The following is an 11,515-nucleotide window of genomic DNA, read 5'->3' on the forward strand; positions in this document are numbered from 1 at the left end:
GATAGTTAGTGTTCGTGTACACAAGTACACAAGAGCTGGTGGCATGACCCACATTCTCGGTTCCCTGAAATGCTTATTACTGTATGAGACAGTCAGACATCTGAATTCAAAACGATTGTTTACTTAAAATAGACTTCAATTTGACATATTTCTGACATTTTGTCAGTTATTTTATTTTATTTTGTTTTGTTTACCTGCGTGAGCCTGCAGCAGATCTCTTATTGACAGGAGCAGACATGAAGGCAGCCTGCCTGTTGTCCAACTTGGCCTTTCAAAATGGTGACCCGCTCACTCTCTCTCCTCTCCCCCTTTTCCTCGTCACTCTGCGTCTCCTCTCTCTCTCGTCTACTCTCACCTCGGCTTCAGCCACCCTGAAAAGACAAACACACAAACACACACTGCAGTCAATGTGCAGATGGACAAACACACAAACACACACTGCAGTCAATGTGCAGATGGACAGTCCTTGTCTTCTACTCGGATGAAACACAATGCAATCCAGGCACACAACCACCTCACAAGATCACACAGCCACCTCACAAGATCACAACCACCTCACAAGATCACAACCACCTCACAAGATCACACAATACCACACAACCACCTCACAATATCATACAACCACCTAACAAGATCACACAGTCACCTCACAAAAAATTGCCATGAATTTAGGCTAGATTATGCCCGGTGCTTCTGTCTATTAATTTGCGGCACAACTGAATGGTGTTATGGAACCGCGGACCGAAAGAAAAATAAACTAAATGTTTTCCTGATCAATAAATACTTCTTAATTCATAAAATGTAGAGGCATAACATTAGGTGGAATAGGCTATGAGTGCTCATTTAATGTGTATGCGTGTTTGCCTACATTTATTTTACTCGTCTCGCTGGAGTGAGTGCATAATGTGGGCTGCAAAGAAATTAATTAGGGAGATAATCTGCATCTCGATTTACCAAACGCTATAGTTTTGCTAACATCTCCACTGTTAATGTGAAATATGTCTCCATGCAAGGTAGTGTCACGCAGCAGTGAAGTGAAAACCTTATCATGCAGGTAGCCAATGTTCATGTTCAATGTTCATAAGTCAGACAGAAAACGGGCCCTGCTTGCTCTGTTAAAGTTTGTATGCCCCTTCCAAACTGCGTTAAAAGGGTGTATTTAACAGCCAGAATTTCAAAATGTTCACGGGGGAGACACCCCCGAACCCCCAGTAATATGATCAGCACCACCTCTCACAAAATACTGTCAACGTCCCTGCTACCGGTCCGTCAGAAATGTGACAAAAACCCACTTTTATCTCGTAAATTACCCCACTAATAATGCTCTGAATGGTACGAAACTTCTACAGTAGTACAACTATGACCTTTAGTCCAATATCGAGGCATTAGAAAGTTTGTAAGTTCACCAGGAGTTTTAAGGAGTTTATTTAAATAACACTTGCCTCTGCATTTGCTACTATACCGCTGCGTCGACGTTTCTTCCGTGATTTGGGAAAAGCCCGTAAAAGTCCTGGCAGGGATAAAAGTTGGTTCCATTACGACTGCAGAACGTCATTCGTTTCTGACAGCGCTACTCGACCAGGGTTCGACCAAGGGAAAAAAGGTTCTGGGAGGGTGTTTGGCTCGGGGTCATGGTGCAAAGGACCCTAGGGTGAAATTACTCCGAACCATCGCTTTAAATCCATTCCACTCACGTTATCAGGAGAATACAGTAGCCTAAAGTTTTATTTCGAACGCTTACTTTGGTCTCACTCATTGGATCCAAATAACAGAAATAGCAAACTTCAAGCTATGGTAGGGTAAGTTAAGCTATAACGGGACACTTTTTGAAACTATTTCAGCTTGTGTAGGCCTATCAGTGCTTTCTGAACATATTGAACACACTTTTAGAAATACCGTGATGATACCGAAAACCGTGATAATTTTGGTCACTATAACCGTGAGGTTCATTTTCATACCGTTACATCCCTAATTGGGAGGGGCACTGGGGAAGGGGTGGGGCGGAGTTTATATGTGTGTATTGGGAGGGGTATTGTGGGAGGGGCGGGGTTTCGATGTGTGTATTGGGAGGGCACTGGGGAAGGGGCGGGGTTGAGATCAGGCACTAATCCCTCCTCCACGGCTTTCCTACTGTCTGTTAAACGGTTGTTATGGAAACTGGTGATAGCAACACGCACCTTCCAGAGCAGAAGAGGATTATTGGCTTAAATAATTAAAGGCCAGAGCTGCAAAGGTTGGGTGTGTTTGCATGTGTGTGTGTCTGTGTGTGGATGTGTGTGTGTCTGTGTGTGTGAGTGTGTGGATGTGTGTGAGGCACACAGGCTGGGTGTGTTTGCATGTGTGTGTTTGTGTGTGTTTGCATGTGTGTGTGTGTGTGTGTGTGTTTGCATGTGTGTGTTTGCATGTGTGTGTGTGTGTGTGTGTTTGCATGTGTGTGTGAGTGTGCATATTTGTGTGTGTTTGTGTGTGTATGTGTGTGCATGTGTGTGTGTGTGAGTGAGGCACACAGGCTGGTGTGTTTGCATGCAGAGTTGAAGCTGTCACAGGGGACAACATAAATATAAACACACACACACACACACACACACACACACACACACACACACATCCACATAACAACATGCCAGTGAATATAAACACACACACACACAAACACACACACACACACAGTTCATCAGGAGTCACCAGGTGGGGCTGTGGGGGAGGCTAGTGGGGGGGGGGGAGCTGGGATTTCTAAAGCCATCTTACATAACAACATGCCAGTGAATATAAACACACACACACACACACACACACATACACCCACATACACATAACAACATACCAGTGAATATAAACACACACACACACACACACATCTACACACACACACATACACATCTACACACACACACACACACACATCCACATAACAACATACCAGTGAATATAAACACACACACACACACACACATCTACACACACACACATACACATCTACACACACACACACACACATACACATAACAACATACCAGTGAATATAAACACACACACACACACGCATCTACACACACACACACACACACACACATCTACACTCACACACACACACATACACATCTACACACACACACACCCACATCCACATAACAACATACCAGTGAATATAAACACACACACACACATCTACACACACACACATACACATCTACACACACACACACACACACATCCACATAACAACATACCAGTGAATATAAACACACACACACACACACACACATCTACACACACACACATACACATCTACACACACACACACACACATACACATAACAACATACCAGTGAATATAAACACACACACACACACACATCTACACACACACACATACACATCTACACACACACACACACACATACACATCTACACACACACACACACACATACACATAACAACATACCAGTGAATATAAACACACACACACACATACACATCTACACACACACACACACACATCCACATAACAACATACCAGTGACACAAACAGCGCTCCACTCTGACATCACACAGACACACAGACACACAAACAGAGAGAGGCACACACACACACACACACACACTGATAGGGCTTTCAGACATACGTGTAAGACCGGAGGTTCGGCGGATGTTAAATGGTGGGGCCGTATATCTGTCAAAAGACCAAATCATCATAAGCAGAAGGCGCTGAAAAGGCAGTAGCCTACAGCGACGTCGTTGACGACAATAACAGGAGTATTTAATAAATTGTTTGCCAACACAGTCGGTTTTCTGTTCATTGATAGCCTTCTCATGACCTCACTGCTGAGCCCGATATTGTTGAGAATAAATATGCCTAGAGACAATGAAAACGAAGAAAACCCAACTTTGTTCCAAGCTCCTTATGTAAATGCAATATAGACACATGGGGAGAGGATGCTTTTGGAAAAATAAACCATGAAAAAACGAACCACTTCACTGTTATGTTAGTATTTTGTTTGTTGTTTAAAAATGTTGTATATGATGGCCTTGAAGTCTTGAGTTAGCCTACTGAATTGGCTGGTAACGTTTGTGCATGCTCTTTGGGGTTCCATAGCCAAGTAATTCTGCTACATAACGTTGAAAACAGATAAATGTGTTTATTTGAAGCACACATACAAATACTGTAGGTCAGCTTCAAGTATGCACACTTACGTGACTACTTCAAGTATTAGCCTACGCACAATATATTTTTCTTCTTTAGCCTACATAATGCATACATTTTGTAAACAAAAACAGCAGCTGTGACAGTGGCCGCATATATTCTGCGTCATATCTCGCCTCTTGTGAACTCTACAAGCCCCCACCCTTCACTCGACAACCACACAGAGATTCTGTAATGTGCGTGTATGTTGTTCACACATAGGTCCGTATAAGGTCCGCAGGTTAGCATCATATCTGAATCATCCGAAGGGTAGAACCTCCATTTGACAAACCTCCGCATATACTCCGGAGGTTATATCTGAAAGCCCTTAGAGAGAGAGATAGACACACACACACACACAGACACACACACACACACACACACACAGACAGACACACACACACACCTACACACAGAAGCACACACACACACAGAGAGAGAGAGAGCTAGCTAGACACACACACACACACACACACACACAGGTTCATGTCATACTCATGATATAAGCATGTCCACTCCCACACCCAGTTGTCCCACCCCTTTGCAGATACAGACACGCCAGGTCACCTTGCTAATGTCAATCACACACACACACAAGCACATACACACATGCACACAGCCTAGGAAGTGGAGGTTTGCTGCCTTATGTAACAAATCATGACAACAGCATATGTGGGATACACACACACACACACACACACATGCTTAGCGTAGCTGACGACCCTTGACCCTTAGGATGCCGGTTTGCTCAACTGTACATATGCATAAATGTTCATGTATGTATGTGTGTGTGTGAGAGGCACTGTGTGTGTGTGTGTGTGTGAGAGGCACTGTGTGTGTGTGAGAGGCACTGTGTGTGTGTGTGTGTGTGTGTGTGTGTGTGTGTGAGAGGCACTGTGTGTGTGTGTGTGTGTGTGTGTGTGTGTGTGTGTGAGAGGCACTGTGTGTGTGTGTGTGTGTGTGTGTGTGTGTGTGTGTGAGAGGCACTGTGTGTGTGTGTGTGTGTGTGTGTGTGTGTGTGTGTGTGTGTGTGTGTGTGTGAGAGGCACTGTGTGTGTGTGTGTGTGTGTGTGTGTGTGTGTGTGTGTGTGTGTGTGTGTGTGTGTGTGTGTGTGTGCTTGCATGCAGCAAGGCTCACTGGGTCTCCCTCACTCACGACTCACAGCTCTAAGGAGAGACACACTGTGAGTCATTGTACGCACACACTCACACACACTTACACTTACACACGCACTCACACCCACACAGTGAGTCAGAACGCCACAGGAGCAAAGTCTGTGTCCTCCAGCACAAAGTCATACACACACTACAGACCCAGACGGATAATAACGCACACACGCACACACACACATACACACGCACACACACACACGCATACACACACACGCATACTGTACACACACACGCACAAACACACGCATACACACACACACACGCATACACACACACGCATACACACACACACACGCGCATACACACACACACTCGCATACACACGCACACACACACGCACGCACACACACACACACGCCCGTCTGGCCTCGTTTTTTCCTCCGGGTGAGGGGGCACTTGTGAGAGGGCACTTGTGAGAGGGCACTTGTTTGAAGTTTAAAATCATTGGAGTTCCTTTCAACCAATCACTAACAACCGGCGTTTCGTCACAGAGAAGAGATCCCAATGAGAAAGACAGCTAGCAGTCACACACCTTTCATCAGCGTGGCCTACTGGTTAGCACTTCGGACTTGTAACCGGAGGGTTGCCGGTTTGAACCCCGACCAGTGTTGTATAAAATACTAGAAAGCAATACTTGAGTAAATGTACAAGTATCGTACTAGAAAAAGACTTTGGTAGAAGTGAAAGTTACCTTTTAGAATATTACTTAAGTAAAAGTCTTAAAGTATCTGATATATATATATATATATATAAAAAGCAAGCGGTTTTATTTTGAACTTTTGTGAACTTTATTTTGGCTTTCTTATACTGTAGTAAAGCATAAAGCATATTCAGGGTTCCCATATCTTCTTAATCTCACTCAATCAAATCAAAATCACATTCTTTTCTAGGACTCTTAAGTTCAAAGAACAAACAGCATATTTTTAGAGCTGACATCAAAGAAAAAAACTGAAACAGAAATGCCACTTTTGTATGAACTTCAGGTAAAAATGAAAAATTAAAAACGTATTTCTTTCAAAAAAGAAATGACCTGCTGGTAGGGAGAACATTTTGGTCATGTGGTATGAGCATTTCTAGGGCTTACTCCCCAGGTCACCATTTCACTCTCACACACCCACACACACACAGGCCACCTATGTCCAGCAGCTACTAATATGCCAGTCATAGTTGAAACTGAAAAGGTGTCTTCATCTTCAAAAGAAGCTGGTTTTCAAAGTTGACAGAATTCAGTGCCCAGGAGTTTCAGGCCCAAGACCGGCCAACGTTTTCCATAGTGGTGGAAATTGGATAAATGAAGCAACATTTCAGCTCTTACTAGTTACTTACTAGTTTTTATTAGTACCATGGTTCAACAAATGTGTAGAGTAAAGGTTATATAATAATTCACTTCAACTGAGAAGTTAACAAAAAATATTCCACTATTCCACAAGTTAACAAAAACAGAAAGAAAGAAAGAAAGCCTTTGAAATGTAGCCTATCCCACGCTTCCACAAAGAGGCATATTGAACTAATATTTAGGCTACATGTTTTTTGCATGGGTAGGCTATATTGTTGTTTGGTGATTTAGCCTACTCCTTTACTACACCCTCTTCTGAGCATAGGCATATTTATCATGTAGGGTAATTGCTCTTTCTTACATTAAATAACAGAAAGCTGCCAATGTACAGAAACAAGGGCGTAGGTTTGGTCTCAGCTTTGGTGGGGACACATCCCCAACTCCTGTTGTCACAATACCAATATTATTGTTTCAATACCAATACTAAGTGAAGAATCTCAATTTCGATACTTTTGCGATTTTTTAAAACTTGATTTGGTTTGTGTGATTTGTGAGATCATTCACATCAGTGGCAATCATAGAATTTGATTGACCCTCCACACACACACACACACACAAACACAAACATACATAGAAAGTGATGGTTGTCAGCACTGTTGGGCAACTTACTTCAAAATCGTAATGTATTATGTATTACTCATTACTGTCATTTCAAAGTAATTTGTTACATTATAATATGTATCTGAATTGTAAGGCATTACACTACTATTGTATTACTTTTGAGTTACTTTCACCAAAATATCTAGAAATATGAATTTGGAATTCTAAATGCAGTTTATTATGCTCAATGCAGCTCATTCCTTCTAATGGAGGGCGATGTGGTATAACATAATGACTGAGCTAGGCTTAAGGCTAACAACAGTAGAATGCAATAGGCACAGTGATGGCTCATGATGCAATACAAGGAACAATCATAGCCAGAATTTTGTTAAAAGCAGACAAAAGGTCGAAGTCTGGTCAATTGTGCTAGAAATGCTGTAACTTTAGGCTTAGGCCTACTCATTAAACTCAACAGAGAGCCACTACCTGTATATTGTAACCCAGAACTGGTCAAGACAGGCTACACAGTGCCGCTGCTGGCCATTGTGGTGCCCTAACTGCTGAAATACAGTATTAACCCAAGTATGTCATCATATGGTCAACTATAAAGATGTAGGCTAATCTGCCTGTTCCCAGGGATGGGTAGTATTTCTGAAACATGTAATATGTATTTCAAATACAAAATAGTATTTTGTCATTTGTATTGTATTGGGTTGAAGGAAATGGCTCTGTATTTTGTATCAAAATACTTTATTGGTGTGTATTTTTGTATTTTAAAAATACTGCAAAATACTATATGTGAAAAACACTAAAAAAAAGTAGGTACTACACACAGGTGTAATGAATAATTGGTAATTAGGCAACAATGGTTAATGTTTATCGCAATTAACTAATGTGAGAACAGCTGTGTTCAACGACATTCACAGCTTTTCAGTGACGGCCTTTGCTGAAGCATCAGCTCTGGTCTGAAGTATAAATACTCTTTTGATCCTGTGAGGGAAATTTGGTCTCTGCATTTATCCCAATCTGTGAATTAGTGAAACACACTCAGCATACAGTTCTAGAAAGACTGCATACAGTTCTAGAAAGACTGATCCAATGCAGCAAATATATTAAAAGGCTAAAGTCGTACATTGGCTATGTTGTAGACTATCCCCAGAATATCAGCAGCAAACTCAGTCTCTGTCTCGCAAAACAGTCTCCAAATAAAACGCACATCGGCCTGTTGCCTATTCTGCCAGCTTGTGACAATATATCGTCCAAAATGCTTGATTGCATTGCACTCTCCACATGTTTAGCTAAATTTTCATGTACCACATCAGCATTTTTGTTCAGTGAATCTTTTGTAAATTGCTTTACAATTACCGTAACATAAGTATAATAGAGAAATTGTGAGTAACACAGGGATAGACGAGTTATTCAGCCCAACTGTAATTTCTGAAATTTGAATTGTAATGCGTTATCTGACTTTGTTACCCAATTGTTACGGCCCCTGAAATTCCTACCTGTGTTTTCCGATTTATGTGACAGTTTTCCCTGGGGAACCGTAACACCAATACAGTAACTAAATTACAGTAACTTTGTAATTCATTACCCCCAACACTGCTAGTAGGTTACCTGGTTTTGTCTATTTCCTGTCGCAGTAGTTCGACAAAGCTGCAGCCTCGAAGGCTTTCGTCGAATTACCGTACTCGCTCCACCAGTAAAACACGTGACTAAAAGGTGCTTTGTCATTGGCTGACGCTCGCTCCACCAGTGAAACACGTGACTAAAAGGAGCTTTGTCATTGGCTGACGCTCGCTCCACCAGTGAAACATGTGACTAAAAGGAGCTTTGTCATTGGCTGAGCTTTGAAAAGTTTCAAGGAGCTTTGAAACTTTAAAACTCACAGAAAAAAGTAGTAAAGTTTACGATGCAGTCGGCTCGTAAAATTAAATGAGAATCGAAGTCATTTACAAATTAAATGGTGCACAGGGGTTAATCGAGATCACGATTTTATAACGATTTATTGTGCAGCCCTACCCTGGAACACTTCAGGCTAAACCAACTACGTTAATGTATGAGCAAATAAGGACATTAAAGGCACACTATGCCAGATTTTCACCTTTATAAAGCCAATTTGATGGTAAACGAACTTGTAATAAGCAAATCGTTCACCTAGCATAGCTATACAGCATAGACGTAGCAAGTCTCTACCGAGAAAACCATCCATGCAACTTCCAAGAGCGGCGCCCTGCCAAAACTCATGAGAATCTGAAACATCACCTGGTCAGTAGTTATAGCTCTTTGGGGATAGTTTTTGCCTGTTTAATCCTTCACCTCCACAACAAAAGCATTTGAATTGTGTACAGGGGGGATAAGTCGCAAGAAGTTTGCTATTTACAATAGCAGAGTAACATATAAATACTTCGCGACTCTATACACTGGCCAAAAATACCTAAACCTGCATAGTATACCTTTAAGACATTCACAGGATCAGGCATGTTTTCATAGGGAATGAAGACATTGTGAAAGAATAGAAAGAGTTCTGATCTGATTGAAGCATTTGGGCACCTGGACATTAATGTGTCCAGTCTGAGCCCTCACACCACGTACTCTGTCCAAACAACATCAGTCCATCAGCCATCCAGCTGAGATGCAACATCAGTCCATCAGCTGAGATGCAACATCAGTCCATCAGCCATCCAGCTGAGATGCAACATCAGTCCATCAGCTGAGATGCAACATCAGTCCATCAGCTGAGATGCAACATCAGTCCATCAGGCATCCAGCCTTAGCGCTTCAGACTTGTTACCGGAGGGTTGCCGGTTCGAACCCCGACCAGTAGGAATGGCTGAAGTGCCCTTGAGCAAGGCACCTAACCCCTCACTGCTCCTTGAGCAAGGCACCTAACCCCCTCACTGCTCCCCTTGAGCAAGGCACCTAACCCCCTCACTGCTCCCCTTGAGCAAGGCACCTGACCCCTCACTGCTCCCCGAGCGCCGCTGTAGCAGGCAGCTCACTGCGTCGGGATTAGTGTGTGCTTCACCTCACTGTGTGCTATGTGTGTTTCACTAATTCACGGATTGGGATAAATGCAGAGACCAAATTTCCCTCAGGGGATCAAAAGAGTATATATACTTATACTTATACATCAGTCCATCAGCCACCCAGCTGAGATGCAAACACAACGAGCTTCAGATGAGGCTGTTAAGAGTTTGGAATGATGGCTGTTAAGAGTTTGGAATGATGGCTGTTTAATGATATATTTGGCTGAGATAATTTCCTGACAATGGCAGCCAAGATGCAGTTATGGATGCAGCCCCCCCCCCCCACCAACAAAACAAAACAACACAAAACAACAGCAGGGCCTGGTTTGCAGTGCAGGACAGATGAGGAAATTACTAAATGTGATCAATTATCTGAGAACATGAATCAGACTCTGCATCAAGTACCTGTAACAACAATGTGACATGTCACTATTTACACCTGGGTGAGTATATGGGCATGGCTGGGTGAGTATATGGGCATGGCTGGGTGAGTATATGGGCATGGCTGGGTGGGCATGTGGGCATGGCTGGGTGAGTATGTGGGCATGGCTGGGTGAGTATATGGGCATGGCTGGGTGGGTATGTGGGCATGGCTGGGTGAGTGGGTATATGGGCATGGCTGGGTGGGTATGTGGGCATGGCTGGGTAAGTATGTGGGCATGGCTGGGTGGGTATGTGGGCATGGCTGGTTGAGTGGGTATGTGGGCATGGCTGGGTGGGCATGTGGGCATGGCTGGGTGAGTATGTGGGCATGGCTGGGTGAGTATATGGGCATGGCTGGGTGGGTATGTGGGCATGGCTGGGTGAGTGGGTATATGGGCATGGCTGGGTGGGTATGTGGGCATGGCTGGGTAAGTATGTGGGCATGGCTGGGTGGGTATGTGGGCATGGCTGGGTGAGTGGGTATGTGGGCATGGCTGGGTGGGTATGTGGGCATGGCTGGGTAAGTATGTGGGCATGGCTGGGTGAGTGGGTATGTGGGCATGGCTGGGTGGGCATGTGGGCATGGCTGGGTGAGTATATGGGCATGGCTGGGTGAGTGGGTATGTGGGCATGGCTGGGTAAGTATGTGGGCATGGCTGGGTGGGTATGTGGGCATGGCTGGGTGAGTGGGTATGTGGGCATGGCTGGGTGGGTATGTGGGCATGGCTGGGTGAGTGGGTATATGGGCATGGCTGGGTGGGTATGTGGGCATGGCTGGGTAAGTATGTGGGCATGGCTGGGTGGGTATGTGGGCATGGCTGGGTGGGTAT

Source organism: Alosa pseudoharengus, unplaced genomic scaffold (genome assembly GCF_046254945.1).
Source record: "Alosa pseudoharengus isolate Yale_2024_CS ecotype anadromous, Long Island Sound unplaced genomic scaffold, YU_APseudo_1.1 YU_APseudo_1.1_scf_9, whole genome shotgun sequence".
Lineage (NCBI taxonomy): Eukaryota > Metazoa > Chordata > Actinopteri > Clupeiformes > Clupeidae > Alosa > Alosa pseudoharengus.